The sequence below is a fragment of the Pseudopipra pipra genome, chromosome 5 (genome assembly GCF_036250125.1).
Source record: "Pseudopipra pipra isolate bDixPip1 chromosome 5, bDixPip1.hap1, whole genome shotgun sequence".
Taxonomy (NCBI): domain Eukaryota; kingdom Metazoa; phylum Chordata; class Aves; order Passeriformes; family Pipridae; genus Pseudopipra; species Pseudopipra pipra.
In genome coordinates, this window is record NC_087553.1 from 37,436,025 (window position 1) to 37,457,185 (window position 21,161).

The following is a 21,161-nucleotide window of genomic DNA, read 5'->3' on the forward strand; positions in this document are numbered from 1 at the left end:
CTGGAGCAACTCTGACCTGCACCAAAAACCCTCTCGAACTCCCCACGCCAGGTGGGCTGCGTGGCCGCTTCAGATGACATATATTCATTGCTATACCTCCCTCCCCTGGCTTGCAACCATAACGTGGATTCACCTGGCACACTCAGTGAATCAATTTCCAGCTGCACACAACAGCCTGGTATCATATCCTTTGTACATCTGAAATTGTAACCCCTCCACAGTTGTTGAGCATGACTTGAAGAATTCCATGTTTTTTTATGGAACTTTCGAAGTGTTAAAGTGTGAAATACTGTGACCTTAAAAATAGCTTTTAAAGCATTGCTCTGTCACAAGGCAAGACATAAATGAGTCACAAATTGCACACATGTGCAGGACTGCTTCCCAAAGCTAGACTCAGTCCATTGCCTAGACCGTGACCAGCCTTGCGAATTAAAGCTCTACTGCAAGAAACCCCCTGTAACTCTTGCAAGAGTGAATTATCTCATTACAGAGAGAAATACCGTTTAATTATAAAAAACTTTGTACAAAGAGCTTCATATCTAATGATGAAAACAGAATTGCTCTCTCTATTATTCAGCATTTTATACCTCATTGCTGAGAAGACAAAGCAATCTTCCACAGTCAGGAATATATGCCTATCTTTCTACAGAAGTATTAAAAAGTGTTGAGGAAGGAATACTCAGCCTTTTAATTGACTGATTATTCAAGGAAACAGAATGAAAAGACTGTGAGTGGAACATTAGCCCATGATAATGGTCTCCTAGTGACACTGCTACATAATTGAGGTACAGCAGATAATTCTATGAAAAATAGATTGAGCTAAAAGGCTTATTTTCAGAGTTGGAAACATTAATCCTTTGTCAACTTTTCTGCGTCATTAGTGAGCAGATCAGCGCTGAAGGTGCCAGATATCTTCTAAATGTACTGACAGTACTTTCCCTCGAAATAAGTGAAGATGCTCAGTATTTCCAAAAGTTATGCAGCATTTTACAACTGTTTTCAGTATTGTCAACTGACAGGTTGAAAACCTGAGGTATATCCTAATGTTATTTTAAATACAGTAACAGATCTAAGTTGCTCACAGTGGGTGGATCTTCTTACCATGGATGTGTTTAAAACTGCTAGGAGAAGAGGAGGCTGCCGGAGAGGAGGAGGCTCAAGGGGTAACCTTATCACTCTCTACAACTACCTGAAAGGAGGTTGTAGCCGGTGGGGGTTGGTCTCTTCTCCCAGGCAACCAGCAACAGGACGAGAGGACACAACCCTAAGCTGCACCAAGGGAGGTGTACGTTGGACATCAGGAAGAATTTCTTCACTGAAAGGGTGATTAGACATTGCAATGGGCTGCCCAGGGAGGTGGTGAAGACTGCGTCCCTGGAGGTGTGGAAAGACTGGATGTGGCACTTAGTGCCATGGTCTAGTAGACCACAGGCTGGTTCGGTCATAGGCTGGACTCGATGATCTCAGAGGTCTTTTCCGACCTAACTGATTCTGTGATTCTGAGAAGTCCCATTTTGAGACGGAACAAAAATGGAAGGAAAAAAAAAAGCAATGAAGGGTTCCTGTTGGGATGTTGGGAGAGATCATGTCTCTCGCTGACTTACAGGTATCCTTCAGTCCGCATATTATTTCCATTGTTACTACCTTTCGGCTTCCTATGTTATTCCTTAACACCACGCTAACAGAGCTCCTGCTTGCAAGAAGAGCGCTGCCTGGAAGGAAGCAGTACCGCAGTGTCCGTGTGAGCTGCGGGGCTCCCTCACGGGCTCCCCCAACTCGCAGCTCCCCGGCCGGGGGGACTCGCTCGGCTCCCGGGCCGCGGGGCGGGACCGCTGCGGCCGCGCCTGCGCGCGCGCTCCCGCCGCGGCGGATGAGCGGATCAAGCGGCGACCGGGTGGCGCCGCGCGGGCGGGGCCGGAGCGGCGGCAGCGGCTGGAGCGGGGACGGGGCAGGAGCGGCGGCAGGAGGAGGAGCGGTTGGTGCCGCGCGGGGCAGGCGGAGCCGGCGGCGGGGAGGGGTCCCGGTCACCGCCCACCCCGCACCGGACAGCTGCCCCTCCGCGCCTCCCGCCGGACGCGGCTGCGGGCAGAGGTGAGAGCAGCGGCGGGTCTGGGGCAGCGGACGGGAGTCAGGGTGGGGGTGTGTCATGATGCCACCCGGGTCCCTGCCGGCGCTGCGCTGCCGGCGGTGGCAGGAGGAGGTGGTGTGTGTGTTGCTGCCCCGCCGCCGCTGGGCGGGAGGGGGCTCTGGGAGCCCCTCGGAGTCTCCGGCAGTGCTGGGCCCGCGGTGGGTGTTGCCGGACGCTCGGCGGTGGCCGGACCGGGTCCCGCAGTGGAGGCTGAGCAGGGCGCGACAGGTCGGGTCGGTATCGGACCCCAGCGCTCCCGGTGAAGCGGGGCACCTCGGCCGGGGGCTGCAGGGCCGCCTCGCCATCCCTGGCTGTTCTGATTGCCGCGATCACACTCCGGGACACCCCGGGGTCCGCCAGCCACGGGTGGAAACCGCCTGCGGAATGCAGTTAAAATGTAGCTCCTTTGACTGTCGGCAGCCTCCTTCCCCTCCCACTGGGAAAACAGTCTTCTAACGTAGCAATGCCGCGGGGAATGAAACCTAGATCCGTGTTACTGTCCCTGGTCCCTTGCTGCTGCCAGCCGCGCTTGTGACTCTATTAGCAGGCCTTCTAAATGGCTCACTTCCGAAAGAGCGCGTTCCCCTCCTGTCTGAGAGCGTTTGTGCTTAACGTACTCGGTGATCGTTCAGATGAGCTTCAGACGTTTTCTTGAAATAGTAGTCTTCATAAATTGTGTGTTACAGCAACGCGCTATAGAATTCCTTCTATGAAAGGAGGAAAGCCATCAATCCAGTGTGTTACTGAAGATGTTTCTAACGAGTTTCATTGCTGCTGCTGTCCAAACAGTTCTTGGGACCGAGGACAGGAAACTTTTTAAGAACGGCTGGTTTTCATCTGTCAATTTTCATAATTTTAATCGTTTCAATTTAATCATAGAAAATATAAATCTGTTTGATCCATTAAGTTTTAATGTATTTGTGGCCCTGCTGATGCTTGTTAATTATCAACCTCATGTTTGAAGCGTTAAAGAGACAGGAGTTGATACTGAGTTGTTATCTGCAGTGAATGGACAGTAGCAGAAGTATATATGGAGTCGTGCTTCCCACTTGTCTTTGTCAGGTCCGTTCGTCAGCAAGTGAGAATTGAGAGTTGATACAGTTTTGGTTTTAAACGACATAAAAAAGAAGAGAAGAACAATTGCATTTGTTGGCTATCAAGTAGCTGTAGAAGGGACTGGTGAAATTTTCTGTGTGCTATTTTGTTTTAGAGTTCCCTTAAAGCTTTTGAGGTCATTTGTTGTTTTAGCCATGTACTAGTTTTTAATCAAAACTCCTGAACTTTGAAGTAATTTGTTTTGTGATTATACAACTTTCCAAAACTTGGCGTTAGAGCCCTCCTTTCCGGATGCTGGTTTAATACATTTGCTTCAGGATTGAAACTAGTTGGGAAAAGAGAGATGTGTGATTGTGATCACTTGTCGGCTCTTTGGTTCCTTTTTTTTATCGTTGTAGAGTTGTGAAGAGCATAGTCAGTCGTTTAGCTTGGAAAAGACTCTAATAATCGTGTTGTAAGTAAACTGAATTTGTCGAGGCTGATACAGCTAGCAATGAATAGATCTTTTTTTCTACTTTAATCATGGGTGAGGGAAAGAGCTCCTTTTAAACATGCTGCTCTGTCAAATTAGTTAAAAACTGACTTTTCAGTAAAGGGCCATCCAGCTCATATTTCTGCTGCACGTGTAAACTTCCAGGGTACTTCAAACTCTGTTCTATAAATGCTTGTGAAAGTTTGTTAACTCTTACAACATAAGGAGGAATTTTCTAATTTGCAGGAAAAAATGCTGGACTTGTATACTTTTTGCAGGGAACTGAATTGGGACAGAAAGTCAGGCTTCTCCCGTTCTTTTAATAGTGTTAGCTGTATAATCTCAGGGTTTTGCTCAAAAGGGAAATAAAATGCAGGAATTATTGGAAAGTAATTTTGGGAGAAAGGAAGTTTATTGAAGACTGCTCATTTTTAGATAGCCTTTTCTTAAATTCTGTTGAAGTGATCAAAAAGGGGCTGAGGTCATGCAGCACTTACCCATTTTCTTTTGTGTGCTGTTATGCTTTCAAAGAAATGGTTGTGCAATTACCTAGTACAAGAAAATGCATACTTTGTATTCTGTGAAGCTGTGCCCCAGCCTCCTCTCCATCCAGTAAATCTTTGCTTGGAGCACTCAGCCAAGTTTTAATTAACTGTGTCAAGTCAGTTATTAGGCTTTCATCTCTTCACTGATTACTGTTTTACCACCTGCCCCCCCCCTCCTGCCCCCGATTTCCCACAAATTCTGTTTCCTGAAGCATGCAGGGGAGTTTTCTAAGGGCTTTTGCTCACTTCTACCTCCTAGTGCTGTGAAATTCCTCTTGCTTTAGGCTGTCAGATAACTTATCTGTTAGTCTCTTGGTCTTCTGTTTCAGAACAGAAAATAAATTTTTTGGAGAAACTACTTGATGTCATATAATTAAAACTTCCCAATGGGTCAAGCAATGGGGTTTGCTTTAGTTTTGTTTCTTTGTTTCTTTTTAATGAACATGTATCAAGCTGTGCATTAGTCAAATGTATGCTTAAACACAATTTTTATTGTTCGACAAAATGGAGAATTGTAAAGGAAGACAGAAAAAGACCTTGTGAAGAAATAGTGATAGCTGTAGAAAACAGCATAGTCTTACTACCTACAAGTGTGGGTTTTGCTTCAGTCTATGCAGTGTGATAGAAGTAGTATAAACACAGAAGTCGATGATCCTGTTGCCCAAACTGTAATGTGGACATCTTGGTTGGGTAAATTGTGGTTCATAATACAGTATGCTGTTAATGAAGATCTTGCTTCTTCAGCAGATATACTGTTGGAGAGGAGAGGAGCAGTAATAGAAAGCTTTTTGAGGCAGGTATTTGTGCAGTTGCTGTTTTTACAGGAAGTGAAGCAGCATAGTTCTTCGCCTAGGCTATTTCAGTGAATTGGTGAGGAAGTAAAAAAAAGCACTTCTAAATGTCAAGTGATTCGTTAGATTTTTTCCTGAGTGAACTTTTTTTACTGTTTTTTCCCCTCCATATTCTTACGTTGTCATAATGATGTTGAATTAATTAATCTTTCCTGGCTTTTTAGACAATATTTACAATTAACTTTTATTATAATAGGTAGTTGGTTCTAATATAATTCAGAAATATATATCCTTTAAGATAGAAGAGGTGATAGGCAGTCTTGGTTGTTCGGTTTGGTTTAAAAAAAAAACCAAAGAAAAAAATAATCCAACAAAAAAACCCATAACAACAAAAAAATGTTTTTTTTTCCAAAGGCTTTGACTCATTTTAGAGGACTGTTTCTGGATTTTGCTTGAGTGATTTCTTTTGCTGTTCTGTTGTTTTGGGTTGATAACCTCTCTGTTTGGCTTCATCCTGTCAATAGTTTCCTGCCTTCCATCTGGTACCTAGAGCTTTCCCACTTATACAGAGTGGAGAGTCATGCTTTGAGTTTAAAGCTGGTGTAATGTAAAGGGTTTGTAAAGCTCTTGCTTCTGTTGAGAACGTATGAACAAATATTGAGACAGGTGTGACTTTTGCAAGTTTTCTAGATCTTAGAAGGTTTAATTGTAACCAGAAAGTATAAAAAATAAGTCACTGACTTTGAACAATAAGTACTTCATGGTATTGATAATTAGTAGAGGAGATATATTGTTGCTGCCTCATGGACTAATTGGAACCCCGGACTTGAAGAATCTGCATAGTTTCAGGGATGTTTTTATAAATTAGCTTCTGATTGAGGAGATGGTTTCTCTGCCTAAGAAACCCCATCAGTTTAGACACAGTTGAAGCAGCTTTATGTAGCTTTATCTTAAAACATACACTTTTTCAGCTTGTGGGAACAGCAAGTTGCATGCTTTTCTTGTGGTTTTTCTCATTTTTGTAATTTCATACTGTAGTAAAGAGACTTGGTGGATCTTGATGTTTCGAGGACTGACATTGACTTTTAAAAAAAGGCCTATGTGCAGTGTTGAATCCTCTAAATGGATCAAGTGAAGTTTGGGAAACAGTGCTCATAATAGGCCACTGATTAGTAGCAGATATGTTAGAAGTGTTTTATTCAGAGTAACTGGTTCTGAATTGTACACAGTTGAAATCCGGTGCAGTATTTTGCTATATTTGTTATAAAACAATGTTTTATTCCATCTGTACTCTACAAGAAGAAAATCTGTTGCAGATGTAACATATACAGTAGCATAAGAAGCCTCTTCTGAACAGCTAAAACTGCTTGACAGATGGTAAGAGGCATTTGGAAGTGAGATTTTAATTTTGAGGAAATAGCTTGGACTTCTGGTGTTAGGAGAGGAATAAATAAGCCTCATTTTCTTCACACTCTTAACTGTGGATATGAGGTTTTATATCTGCATGTTCCCTCAGTACAGGATACAGCACTGATCATCCATCCACTAAAAATACTACATCTGTCTGGAAATTCTTAAAGGTTAACAGTGACTTTGACACAGTAGTGGAATGTGTGTATATGATCTTACCCTTTTTTTCATTCAAGCATTCATTCGTCCATTTGAAAGTGTTCTCATTGCATCGAAGCTTGAGCTAGTTCATATGCTGTCTGTATGTTCATACATTTTCCAGTGCATTAATCCTGTCACCCAGTGTTTGTGTTGTAGTACTGCAGAAGCTGTTAATATGACTATTCAGTTGAGATAAGGAAAACCAGCATGTTTCTTTCCAGAGTTATCTTTTGCATACCTGCAAACAGAAGCCGTGGTATTTTGAAGATTATTTCAAAAGACCAGTGAGTTGCTTTTGAAAAGGATTGAACCTGGACATGCAGCTGTAATACAGGTCATTTAAACATGTGAAAAAAATATTTTTATTAAATTTAGTGTTCTTGCACAGCTTATGGAAGCATGCGTGTTGTAGGACACTTCTTTTAATTGACAGTTCTAGTTATTTAAGGAAATACGCATCAGAAAATAGGTGGGTTTTTTTAGAATTCACATGTTTAACTGGTAGTAAGAAGGTGGTCTAGTAAACCAGGTTGGGTACTTGACTGTGGCTTGGGCACTATTTATCTATTCCTAAGATAAAGCATTTCCAAGATTTAATAAATTAAAGGACACTTTTCATTTCTCCTTCCACCCTAACATAATGAATTATACCTGTAAATTATTTCCTTGACTCTTCAAGTAGCATAAGTATCATTCCAAACCTGGCTTTGTCTCATGTGCAGTAGGTTTTTTTCTAAATACCTCATGTGGCCACATCTCAGTGATTGCATATTTTTCCTCAAAAATATTCTTTAGATTTTATATTTCTTACAGATGATTTGGAGAGTTAAGGCAAACAATTTATTACTTAGAACTAGATGGTGATACTTAAAAAGAGTGTTATACTGTTGATACAAGATTTGTGTGGTAAATTATAGATTCAGTTGGTTTCTAGTTCATGAATTATAAAAGATTCCTGGATTTATTCTAAAGGCGAAATGTAGCATATTAAGATTGATGAAATACTTTTGGCCAGGTACACAGCAAGTTCCTTTGCTTGAAATTTTGTGGATTTTTTCTTCCTAATTACTTCAAAGACATGTAGTAGAAAGGATGCTTTTATGGGCAAAATGAATACTTTTTCTTGGTAACATGGGTGATGTTTGCTTAAATATTACATTGACGTAATTTTTTAGTTAATATATTCATATTTTATGGTCTTGCAGTCCTTGCAGGTTTTAAAAAGAAGTGTGATGATGCTGTAAATCTGTGATTAGATACTCCTTAAATGGCACTGAATTAAGAAACTCGAAACCTTAGCTTCCCTTGTCTAACTGAAGTGTAACAGGAAAGATCACTTGGTATGAGGATATGTGGTAACAGATATAAGCCATTTTAAGTACCAAATAGCATATTTTTCTCTTTATTCTTGCACACTTAGTTCTGATGTAAATAGCTGCTTATGGGCCACTCTTTTTTCTTTAGAAGCAAGCCATAGCATGGTTTGTTTCTGCAGGGGATGTAAGTACTGTGAAGTGTATGACTGGAGCTAGGGAAAAATAATGTTCACAGCCATATGAAGCTTTCAAAATAAATCTCCACAAATTTGTCACCCCCTGCTCAAGCTGTTCCTCCCAGACTCATCTCAGAGGTGGCTGCCTGAGGGACCTGCTGCGCCGTGCTCCTTTGTGCATGGGGATGGGTGGTGGAGAGGAGCAGCATAGGAGTTCTGTTCTTTGTGCAGTGGAATGCCAGTGCTGCTAGGAGGAGAAGGAGGAGGCAGTTTATTTGCAGTGGAGATTTTGGTGCAACTTGTGAACCTTTATGCTGCATAAACCAAATACTGTTCTTTAACACAGAAGGGATAGCTAGGATATTGTTTAGACATTAAACCAGTGAGCCTGAATAAACTGCAGTTTGTTGTTTTGCAACTGTGGGAGTCGCATCCAGCAGCACCATACTGTACCAGGAGAGCGGGTTTACCATTGTTCCTCACTGGGAACTAGTCTGAGAGGGACTGAAACATACTAGAGTTTGTCTGAAACTCTAAATACATAACAGCCCAAACCCAAATATTTAGCGTCGCTGTAGAAGATCACCAATCTCCTTCCTTGCACGACTTTACCTTTGTCTCATAAGAGCTCTATTTTAAGGCTTTCGATGTAAGCAGGCCTCCCATGATATTTTTTTCAGTATTTTTTCCAGTGGAAAGCAATCACAAGAACAAGTTTATTTGTGTCACTGAGCCAGTTTAGATGTCTATTTAGAGTAGTGCAATTGACTACATAATGCATGGATAATGTTTTAGTTGAAACAAATGTGTTATACCTTAATGCATATAATGCAGTCCGTGCTACTTGGGTTTGACTCTTGAGAGTGAACCACTTAGCTTTTTCTTCTCCCTTATCCCAACCCTCACATATGTAGTATGAAAATGAGGCACCTCACCTGCTTGATGGATTCATTTATTTGTTCTTTCTTAGGCAGTTTACCGTTGGTGTATCTACTTCATGGACAGGCACAGATAATCTTTGTGCTTCCTGTGAACACGGCAGTAGTGCAGACTCCTTGCCAGTGTTGCCACCTACACTATGGCTGCTGAACACGAAGCTGCATTTGTATGTGTGCTTGCCTGAACACAGAGTAACTCCAGAGTTACAACTAGGAGCCTAAACTAAATGTAAATGCTAGGAGTGGTGCTGGGTGGAGGCGGTCTGAACACCTGGGGAAGCCTTGTTTCAGGCCTTCGTCATTTCCAGGTGAAGAGAACCTGTGAAGTCAACCAAGTGCTTTATAAAGTGGACCTCTTTTCCCCAAGTAGGTGGATGTATAATTTAATTATTTTTGGTGGAAATCACATACTCCTATACACTGGCAACATTAATGCCAGTGTTGCCCTGCTTTTCCATATATCATGGAAGCTGCTGCACTGCACTTTTTGAGGGACTATTGGACACTCAAGTTTACTGGATTTTTTTTCAAAAAGGACTGAGTAACTTTAAAAAAAGGATATATACTTTAAGTACTTGAAACATGCTGATTTTATTAATGCGTAGTCCATGTATAAATATGGAATAAAGTATCTGAAGACATCCAGTTGCTAACTAAGGGAAGTGTTAACTTCTTGTAGTATACTAGTCCTAGAAATACAGGAGTGATCCAGAGTTGAAATATTAACATGATAAAAATGACAAGACTTGGAAATGGCACAACTATTGCTCCTTTTAGCAAACAGTCCTTGAGTAATTATGAATATATGTAATTCAAGTCTAGAGGAAATAGCTTTGTCTGGAAGCTGAAGCAGAGTTAAATAAATAAAAAAAAGCTTAAAAATTATTTGTAGAAGATTTCAAATAACAGCTAGTGTTACTGGGAGGAAAAAATGCAAGTGAAAAGTTCTGTAGACTTGTGCCAGAAATAGGCAGCAACTTGGGGTCAATTGCTTATTATCTTTCTGGACAATATTGGCACATGGATGTACTATGCACCAGCTAAACTTTGTTAATACTCTGCACTGTAAAACTGGGGCAAATGCAGTGAAAATTTGGCTTTGACTAATCTTAGTGGATTTATTATATGTACTATACAGCCACCATACATTTATTCTGAGTATAGTATACCAGACAATGTAATTTTAGAAAACATGTTTAATTTTGCTAGTATGAGCTGTACAGTTGAATAACTGATTATGCTGCAGCAGAAGTTAGTGCTATGTTATTCTTAATGCTGTCTTTCCCCTTTGGGAGGCAAAGAGAGAAGTCTGTGCATCAGAAGTCATTTAGGTCTTGTGCTAGGGAGCCAAAATACAAGGTATACAAGAGGAAATTTCAGCAACAATAATAATAGTGTTTAGATTTGCATATTTTCCAGCTCTTCAGATGCTTGACCATTAGTAATCCTCTGAATGAGTTATCTGCTCCTCTGCTCATTCCATTTCTTATGGGGAGACCTTACAGTCCTCTGTGGTTCTCTGTGGTATTGTCTTGCAGTTTTTGTCCCTAATCATATTCTTTTCCAATTAAGGCAATGTCATGAAAATTATGGTAACATGGAGGAGAGGGGCAGGAGGATTGAGGAAGTCTTAAAATTCTTATCTGAAGTAACAGGGTTAACTTAGTGTGACTGAACATCTGGCCATGCTTCTTGTAGCTGATGTCTAACATACTGAGGGTGGATGTAAGGTGCACATCACTAATGGGGGAGTATCTTTTGTGAGTGAAGAGGACTTCCATCACTTTACTAACGTAATGGCATCTGCTGTGCTAATGTTGAGGTGGCCTTTTTGCTTCTTTTCCATCCATTTTTTCTGTGTAAGTAGAATAGTGAGGGCCACCTTCTTGTTAGTTTTATTGAAGAAAAAGCATTTAGGATTACTGCTTTCTGTTGTGAGATATGACCTGTCTACTTTGTCCTGCAATTCCAGCTACATTACCTGTTCCAATTTTGGTGGATACTTCCATCTTTCCCCTGGCTTGGTCTCCTACAAAAATCACCATCAGAGTGCTGCAGGGAATTTTCTTTCTCATTTCTTGTAACTGTAGGCACCATCTGACTAACTGTGGCTTGTATTCTCTCCAGATAGCTCAGACACTGCGGAGGACTACTAGCTGGGGGAGGGGATTGGCTTTTTAGTTGTTCTGTTTGTTTGTTTTTTCTGAAGCGATAGGCCTGCTTGTGTTATTTACACAGTAGTGTGTGCTGTCTCTGTGTGATATACACAGTGCCCATGTAGTATCTGCTTCACTGCAAGGACTTGCTGAACCTGAACATAATTTGTGTGTGTGCATGTATATATTTGCATTGAAAATAAACCTACTAGTAAGACATTGGAAGGAGATGACCTCCTGTGAACTGCTAGTTGGCAATCCTCAGTTCAGGGCTCTCAGCTAGATCTTTAGGCTAACACAACAGTTGGGGTAGCTGTGACCTGGAGTCCTTAATTTATTTTTACTTCATTATTTATATACTAATAAATATTATTTAATAATATAACATGTATATTATATACTATAAATATAAATATATATGCTATGTATGATAAAATTATACATATAAAATAACTTCATTATTTGCAGTCTTCTTTAGAGAAATGAAGCTTTTTGTATGGGTAAGTAAAGCAACTTTTATTAATCTGTATGATGCAAATTGTAGACTTTGAAGGTATATCTTTGCTTCAATTAGTGTATTTAAAAAAAAAAATCCAACTTTAAATTGGGTCTGCACAATACATAAAAAGTTGCAATTCTAACACTAAAGATCTTGCTGGGCTGTCTTTTATGATCTGTTGGAGACTGAAAGATTCATGTAATAGCACATATTTCCTGTACTGAAATTACAATTTTGTAGTGTTTCTTTTGTTAGCAAATGAAAAATCTCATCGGTAATTAAAACGTACTCCTAGTGATTGTAGAGAGAAGCCAATAAACTTAATGTTTGAATCTTGTTTTGTACGCAGAACTAAGGACCCCGCACTACCCTACCTGTAAAGATTTACTGCTTGCTGTTTTTACAAACAGTACCTTGATTGTATCTTGCAAATAGGATTGTAGTTATACTTAACTATCACTAAACTGTGCTGTCAGGACAAACCTTAATGCAAACAGCTACATTAAAATACCTGGGATAGAAAATCATAAGGGGAAAGCATGGACTTAAAGCTTGTGATACTTGTAAGCTGAATCACAGAATATTCTGGGTTGGAAGGGACTCACAAGGATCATCAAGTCCAACTCTTAAGTGAATAGCCCATATAGGGATCAAACCCACAACTGTGACATTATTGGCACCATGCTCTAACCCGCTCAGTGGAGACACCTCCTCTTCAGAAATGAGGATTACATCTATTTAAATGGTGCACAAAATTACTGAATGTAAGGAGAGGTTCTAAGACATAATTTTGAAATTTTCAACAAGAATGAGTGTTCTACCTTGATGAAAAAAGTTCTTCTTTGATTAAAAAAGCAAGTCTGCTAAGGCAAAGAAGCACGTAGCAGAAAGCTTGTACATGCTAATCAAGGTAGAACACAGAACAGAGATCAATGAGCTGCCCTATAAAATGAGAGAAAATGGTGAAAAAGAAACCTGAGAGAGTGTTCAGATGGGTCTGTACCATGTCAGCTACTTTAATTAAATATTAACTATACCCACTTACTGTCAGTGCTTCAAAGAACAGCGCTCAATATTCCTCTCTGTTCATTAACAAGAATATTTTCTTTGAAGCTTAATAATCAGTTTCTTTCAGTGTCATATACTCCGTTTGGTTCTCAGCTCGGAGCAGGGAAACATACTTTATTTCTATGCAAGCTAAGAACTGGTGTAAGGAAATGAGGTCTGTGGTGTCAGAGGGCTTGGCTTTTGGTGGTTTGCTTTGTTTTCTTTTTAAATTTGGAGATCTCTGCTCTAGTCACTCTCAGATCACATGTTACAAATTGTATGTACTACCTTGCTGATCAGACACATTCTTGTTCAATTAAAACAATCTTTAATACTTTCCTCATGTTTTTGGCTTATAAACAATATTTGTATTCAGTGAACTTTAAAAATTTGTCCTTGTATATCTCATTGTTGATTTCTACCTTCTTCCTATACAGAGCTTGATTTATGTCAAAACGATTAAAGATCTGGTAGGTGGTGGTTATTTTTCAAGCGTAACAAATCAATGACTGCATGTTGTACCATTTTTTGCGTATAAGTATTTATTTTTTGTTACTAATTGACCAGAAAAGAACTTAAATACACATTTTTTACTGTTTGTTTTATCAATTATCAAATTATATTTCATCCCTTTTTATGAAATGAAGAAAACTGGTTGTTTTTTGCTTAAGTCACTTTCCTCTCTGATTGACAGGTTGTTTTTGTAAATATAACCCACTTGTGAACAGGACTTGTGTTATCTCTTAAAGTAAATAACCTCCATTTTAGCATTTGCCATATAAACAGCATAGATGGAATTGGGGCATGAATAAAAATAAGGTAAAAGTCAACATTGAGCTGTACTGTTTCAGTTGCTGTAGTCTGTGAGTGCTTCCAAGTATCACCTGTAGTCTTTCATTTGAAGAGAGAAGAAATTATTTACCTTTACAGGCTCTATAGATTAAATATTTGCCAATAGGAATCTCAGACAAATGTATTGCAGATCTTTCTCTGCCTATCTTCCTGCATTATAGTTCTTTGTTCTCTTACATGGATTTATTTCTGAACTCCATTCCTTAATTATTCTGCATTATAATTCGTGGACTCCTCCTTCCTCTTATTACAGCTACAAGAATTCATTATGCCTCTGAAATAGTTATCAGTATGACACTTCTCATGCTGTGAACAGTTAAAAATTATATCTTCCTGTCTTCTTCATCAGAACTTGCAACAATAGCTTATGCATCAGGCTGATGAAGATCCAGCAGAAAAATTAGATGTCTGCATGGTTTAGTCTACTTTTCGTAAAAGAGACCAGTAATTCTTCTGTAACACTGTGGTATTGCTGTGTAGTAACAGCAGGCTCAAACCACTTCTCAAACAGCTTCTCAAACCACTGACGTTTTTGGTTTTAATTTTAAAATTCAGGAAGCTAAGGCTTGTTGCATCTTAAAAAAACAGTGTTAAGGATAAATCGATTGTGTATTGTTCTTAAGAACTACAGACAATGAGTTTTAACTTTTTTGCTTTTAATTCTGTATACAGAATATTGTCTGGCAGTTGACCTTTTGTGAATTTAGTTTGTAGAAAAGCATTTGTACCAGCAGGCATGGTAGAGGAAGAGGAAACTAGAGTGACAGAGACCTAATGTTACTCTCAGTGTACAGTGTCCAGAAATGATAGCTGAAACATGTCTGAGGTATTAAACATAAGTTTGGACTGTGATTCATTATAGGCATTTTCTTGACATTTTTGTGGGTTTAAAAAAATGCTTAAGTTTCCATTGTTATCAAACAATTTCATTTAAACAGTTTGGTGTTTATTTTGTTTTCGTTTTTGTCCTTCACTGTTAGTTTCTTGTAGGTGATTAAAACTTCTTGTTTATCAGATGTTTCTATCTTAAAAATGCAGAGTTAAGAAGCTTGGGTTGTCTTTCTTGCCAGATGAGTAGCATCTTATGTGATTCATTTGGTTTTAAGGTGTTGGGGGAAGTGTTATAGAAGTGAGCGCTTGGCTTGTAGAATGAATTTCTGAATATGGTTTAATGCCTTGATAGGCAGATGATGTTTGAATTTGCACTTCTGTCTGTAAACTCTTGGAGGAGGGAAGGAAGAGAGAAATGCGGTGGGTTTTTGTGATTTTCTTGTTTGTTTTTATTTTGTCAGGGAGTAGCTGGTGTTTCTATGACTTGTAACTTGCTATAGCTGACCTTCTGCAGGCTGCACTCTGTGTTCTGCAGCAGGGCAGCCCAGACAAGGGAAATTGTAGAGTAGGAAAAGTAATTTCTAAACAACTTTGATCTTGGTGAAGACTTGGAAAAAGACCTGAGTAAAGGAAGGTGTGTGCATGTTTTTGGGGTTTTAATTTGCAATCTGAAAGCTCTCACTAAGTCCTCACCTCCTTTTCTGGTGTCAGGGGTCCCAAGAGTTGAGTCTTGAAGGAGGAGAGAAGAAATAATGGGGCTTTTCTATTACCACCTCCAGTTGTAGTAGGTACAGTTTTCCAACTTCACTTATAACCTGTCCTCTTCTTTTGACGCAATGTTGCCGTTGCCCTCAACACGGAATGAAAGTCCCCTTGAGGTCTGGGGGCCTTAGTCACCACTCTGTTACAGAGTCATGTTTGCTTGAAATTTGTTCTGTGTTTTTAAAAAAATAGATTTATTTACAAACAATTTATTTCTGTGTTTGTCCTGCTCTAGCCATCTTTTAGGCGATGACTCTATGTCATTAACTGTTTTGGTTATAATTTTCTGACACTTCTAAATGTCTTTTTTCCATTCCAGCAGTATTCCATGCATAATAGTTTTATCTTTAGCCCCACACGTTTAGCTCTCTTCTTTCACTTAAGCATATAGTAGCATATTTGTTTCTTCTTTGCTGCTGTCCTATCTGTCTTAGCAATTCAGAAACCTAGTAGCATTCTTCTGTGTTCTTGTTCTTTGCTTTACTTTCTCTGGAGGAAAATACAGGTGTTCGCTGATGTAAGCTCGCATGATGCATGCATATTTTGCAGTTGTGAAATTTTAAATGTCTCTATTTGAATCCTGTGCGTGGCAGTCTTTGCTGCTTAACTTGCAAAGATCGTGCTATTGTAACAGTGTGAGAGAAGCTGCAGTGCAGGTGCTTATGTCAGCGTCTCCTCCCTCCTCAAACAAATTACTGCAAGCATAAGCTGTAGAAGCAAATATAGTAACACTCCACTCCTCCCAAAACTGTGTCCAGGGAGGTTGTCATCAGCATAAATTTATTTGCTAGGAGCACTACTTGTAGGAGCCCTACTGCTGATATCAGATCTGATGGAATGCAGTGGTATCAGTCTGCTCTCCATTACATCCTTGGACTTTGTTTGCAGAGTTAACGAAGATGACATGTTATTTTGTGTCTTGGCTTCTGCTCCTCCTGTCACTGGTTCTGCTATCTCATGCATTTTCTAGTTGCCAGCAAACATTTTGCTGAGTAGCAAAGAAAGTAATTTTGATCTTTAGCAGGCCGTCCTTCCTCATAGGGAATGGAAATGAACCTCTTATGAATTCTGATTTGTGAGCATTACAAAGAGAAGCTTGCATGCTCTGTGTCCTGAGAGCTAGTGTTTTTGTACTTCGCTTGAGATGCATAATGAGGCTCGCAGCTAGGAGGAGGCATTTATCTGGGGGAGCATTGAAATTGCTGGTGAGGTGGTTCCTAAAGCTACTGACTTGGTAGTGATTGTGCCATTTTTCTACCCATTATGAAATAATGTGAACCCACCATGATGGTGGCATGGGATTTGCATAGTTTCCTCTTGATTCAATTTGCTTCTGATGTGCAGCAGAATCTCTAAGAGTTTTTGCAATGCGATAGAACGTACTTTGCTTTTGTCAACTCCAGTTAAAATTTTAGGAAGAAAGGGAATTATGGGTCAAGGCAATGTATACATGGATTCATGTGACTTCTGTTTCCAGGAGTGAGGAGTAGTTTGTTCTTGTGAAGCTCCTGCTGTGTTTCTCATGATGTGGGCAGTCAACTTTAAGACAAAAGTGACCGCTTCTGGGAGGTTCTACATGGAAACTGTGTTGCTGGCAGTTTAGTGTGTTCAGCTGTCTTTCACTGTGAAACTGAGATGTTTGCTGAGGCCATTATATTCTGGAAAGTGCCCCAATTTCAGGTCAGTTGGAAGCTCAGAGGGTCCAGGTGTACCCACCTACACAAGAACAGCTCTTTCTCATCAGGATTTTGGGGTTACTACAGAAAACGTAATTTCATTTTGGTCAGCTGAAATGAAATGTTTTGAGTGTGCTCAAATCCCATAGCAGGAACAGTTTATTGTGAATCTCTGTTTTAAGGATGATCTCACCTTAAAAATTTTTGTTTAACTGGCATTATTTATTACTATTTCTTTAGTGAACTGAGAAAATTGTTTTTCTAATTAATGCATCTTGCATATTTTCTTACCATGTGAGGTATGTTCTGGAAGTGCCTGAACTGAAGATTCTTGCAGCACCCTTACAGCGTATTTCAATAATATTCAACAATATTCTCTGTATTGCGGTCCTTGCCCAGGGCTGAGGCAGGGAGGTCAGCTTTGTGAAATACTGCCATCTACAGCACTGTCAAGGGTAACTGAACAGCAACCAAGAGAACTCCTTGGAAGTTGTAAGACTTGAAATATGACTTAACTGAACATGGAGATGATTCTGACTTTTAGCCACCTCATAAAGGATCTGTTTTTGAAATGAAGAGCTAGTTCAAGGTTGTTTATATACCCAAACAAATGCTTATTGAACAGATATATTGTGTATATTTGAAAATAAATTTTAAAAATGGAAAAAAATAATTAACACCACTCTGAACTTCAGTAGTGAATAAAGTTATACTAAGATATAGCATGTATATTACTGGAAACAAAATTCTGATGTTTAAACTGAGTTGTAACTATAAAATGGTGCTCATCAGCTCAGAATCACTAAACAATCAGAAATTGCTTTACCTGCTTTTCCTTCTGTTGGAAAAGTAATGTTTCTACCTAGTGTCTTAACTGGAAAAAAAAAAGCATGACTTTATTTGTTCTGATGCTAAACACTAATGATGATAATTAATATGAAGGCATAGATACAACAAGAAAGTACAGAGAGATACAGATTTTTTTTTTCTGTTGTTATGATGCAACAGCCTCCTGTACCAAAACAGCTTAGAAAAAATTGTATTGTCCTTAAAAGAGCAGAATTTCATACCTGGCTTAAAATCTTCTAGTATAATATGAATTTCAACATCAAATGGAAAATTTTGGAAACCAGGAATGGTAATAATTTACTTTTAAGCAAACCTAGAGAGTGCTTTTGGTGTGCACCTGTGACAGCATTTCTCATGTGGAATGGCACTTTGTTCAGAGTCTGGGTACTCTGAAAGGCTCTTGTAAGTGACTGGGCATATGTTTACTATAGTCTTCTGTTTCCTTTGATATTTAGGAGTGTGACTATAGTCTTCTATTCCCTTCATTATTCAAGGGTGTGGTAATAGAGTAACATAGTGATTGCCCCAGCTGCAACAAAACCAAGGCCTTGAAAAGAAACCTGATCATTAGAGATTCACATGCATCTGAATTTCATGGCAAGTAGGCATGATTTTTTAAGAGGAAATAACTATCATCTAGGAAAGATGATATTTTTTTCTGTTAAACCTTCAATTTTGCCTTCATAAACTGTACGTGTTTTGGGATCTTCGTGAAGAATTGAAGAATTTTTCAGTTCTTCTTAAAATGTGATTTATTTATGAATTATGATTTTTACTAAAACAGCTAACAGATCCTTGAAGGTGTCTAAGGAGACAATTGTGCTATGCTTTGTTTTTTGATTGAATGCAGTATTCTATTCTCCAGTCTCAGAGTAGATAGACTGCTTAGCATTTTAATTGGTTTTCAAGATGAATTCAGCTTTAATGTTCAAGGCCAAAGATAGGGTTATGAAGGTTAATTATACTTACCAACATTTGGGAACAGTCAATTCTCTTTGTATGTGAAGTGTTGGCATAGTGCTTTTCTCCTGGGGCGGAAATTGCTTATTACTTCATCATGCATCTGAATTGCTTGTGTGCTTATTGTTGTTAGGTGGTTTCGATAGGTAAGCCTCTCAGTTATTTTACAGTTTGGGCTTTGAAATATCCAACTGGCTTTTCACTTTAAATCTGGATTTTATCAAGTTAATAGCACTCCTGGAGTTACCTTAATTTTATATTCAGTGTCTGTTGCAGACAACTTGAATATGAAAAAGCTGAAATTATGAATATCACAGACTTTCTAGAAGCCATCACGGAAGTGTAAAACATGCCATTATATTAAGAACTACTGGCTTACAGTATTTTTTCTCAGGTTGTGATCATCAGGAGGTGGACAACTCATCCTTCTCTGAATTCTGTTGAGGGCTACAAAAGGAAGGAACAAAATCCTTTCTTATGGGAAAGATTATGTATGCCTGTGTTTTTGAGGTGTTTTTGAGATCAGAGGCTCTGCATGCTTGTTGATGTCATTGAAATCAATATTACATGTGCTTTTTGACAATTCTTAGAAAAAAACAAACCAACAAACTTTTACTCTCCTACATGTTCATTATAAGATTTCTTTGATAAATCAGAGTTTTTAGAAGTTAAAGACTGTAGTCGTAACTGCAGTGTACCTGCTGAAGTTGACTGGTTTGTATCTGTGACAGCTGGTTTTGGATATTCAGTCTGGGCACTCAGTTAACAGTGAACTGAAAATGCAGGACCACAAGGCTTCTCCCATCGCCCCTTTTAGCATTGCACATAGTTGGAAGCACGTAGTGCTGGTTACTCTTACAGCTGCTCCTGCAGGAAGTCTAAAGGGGTCCATGCAGTTTTCCTCCTTCCGACATACCAGTGCAATGTGTGAAAGTGAGCGTCAGAGATGGGATGTGCCCCAGGAACAGACTCTTACTCCATGAGTAAGTTGGACATGCGTTTTTGTTCAGTTACAGCTTTTGAGCTATTGCTGCCTGGCTCCATATACATTGTGAAGTACAGAAATCAGCGTTTCATTCTTTTCCTACATGCCAGACTTGAAAGCAGCTTATGCATGTATTTCCAAGGGAATAAAATGTGTAACATTATACACAGAGGTGTAGTTAACTGCTGTGGCAGAGATACAGGGTATTGAATTGCTTTATGCTAATATTATCTTGGTAATTTAGCTCGTGTTATCTTGGTATTGTGTGTAATTTTAAATATGAAAGTAAATTATAAAATGTTATTAACTGATAACTCTTGTCAGTTTGGGTGACAGTATTGGAATGAGGTAATGCTGTGAAAGGGAGGGATGTCGTTTTTTTCTTTTGAAAGATAAATACATTTTTTCTTGGAATTATTCTTACTTATTATAAAAATAGCAACAGAATTTGTTTGAGCTCACAAGTGTTGCATCCTTCCTTCCAAGCACTTGTGCCTGTCTTCTGTCTGACCCTGCATTCCTGAACTCTGTGATGTCTCTCACAACCTGCACTGTGCTGTTCTGGACTCCCTTAACTAAATGAGCATTGGGGGGCTGGATAGAGGATGGTGGAGAAGCAGGATTCAAAACTTCCTATCACAAAATGCTATGGTATTGCACAGCTGAGAGGATTGTATTCACTTTAAATCAGGTGTTCAAGCTATCTGATGGCCCTCTTAAACCATTTTATGGGAAAGAGAATTCCCACTACTTGAGTAGACTGGGTGGAAGGGCAGGAGGAGGTGCCTTGTCCATTAAATATTTGTTTAGCCTTGAACACAATAATTCTTTGTCTAGGATGCTATTTTTTTTTCTCTCTTTGTTTTCTTCTCTGAAGCATTTCAAAGAACTTTCAAGGAAGTGTCAAGACTTTGTTTTCCTGTACATGCTTACAACCACTCCCTGGTTGTCAGGGAACAGAACCCTTTATCCCAACCATGACATGTACTAAATTCATGCAGGCAGAGAAGAAAGTATCTCCTTTATTGGTCCCTGAAGCAAAATGTTAAATGTACCCTGATGATATGTGTTTCTTGCTGTGAAGAATCTTGGTGTCTCCTCCCAATACTGGGAGCAAAAAGCATTCTGCTCTTCAGAAATGGGATAGCTTTGGGAACAAAATGTCTAACTCCTGTGCTTGAGGGCTGGCTTTGATGTGTGAAAGGCTTACCTTCTATTTTCAGCTCTGGCAAAAATTATTTTTTATAAGTTTCTTGTTTGTTTGTTGCAAAGAGTGTGAGCAGTTGCCTGACTTCCATTAGGCAGTGATATTGACCTGATTTCTGAGGGCTGTGAATTACAGGTCCGTTGTCACTTGATAATGCTTGTAATTCTTCCATAGCTGCTTGTTGTGGCAGGCTAGGTGCTTCTCCTCACCCAAAGAAATGTCATGGAGGAGCATGTAATTTGTAGAAATAGGTGGGTAAACAAGGGGTTTAGTGCTAGGTCACTTGCCAAGTCTGCAATGCAAC

The 21,161-nt window shown here is 39.4% G+C and overlaps 1 protein-coding gene across 2 annotated transcripts in view; it reads left to right on the top strand.

Annotated features, from left to right (window-relative positions):
* Positions 1–1,948: 1,948 nt before the first annotated feature.
* The window catches only part of OSBPL8 (oxysterol binding protein like 8), a 91,049-nt gene continuing 71,836 nt past the window's right edge, over positions 1,949–21,161 (top strand). For both annotated transcript variants that reach the window (XM_064655615.1, XM_064655616.1), the window contains exon 1: positions 1,949–2,091. The gene's annotated coding sequence lies outside the window, so the exon portion shown is untranslated. The remainder of the gene's footprint in view (positions 2,092–21,161) is intronic.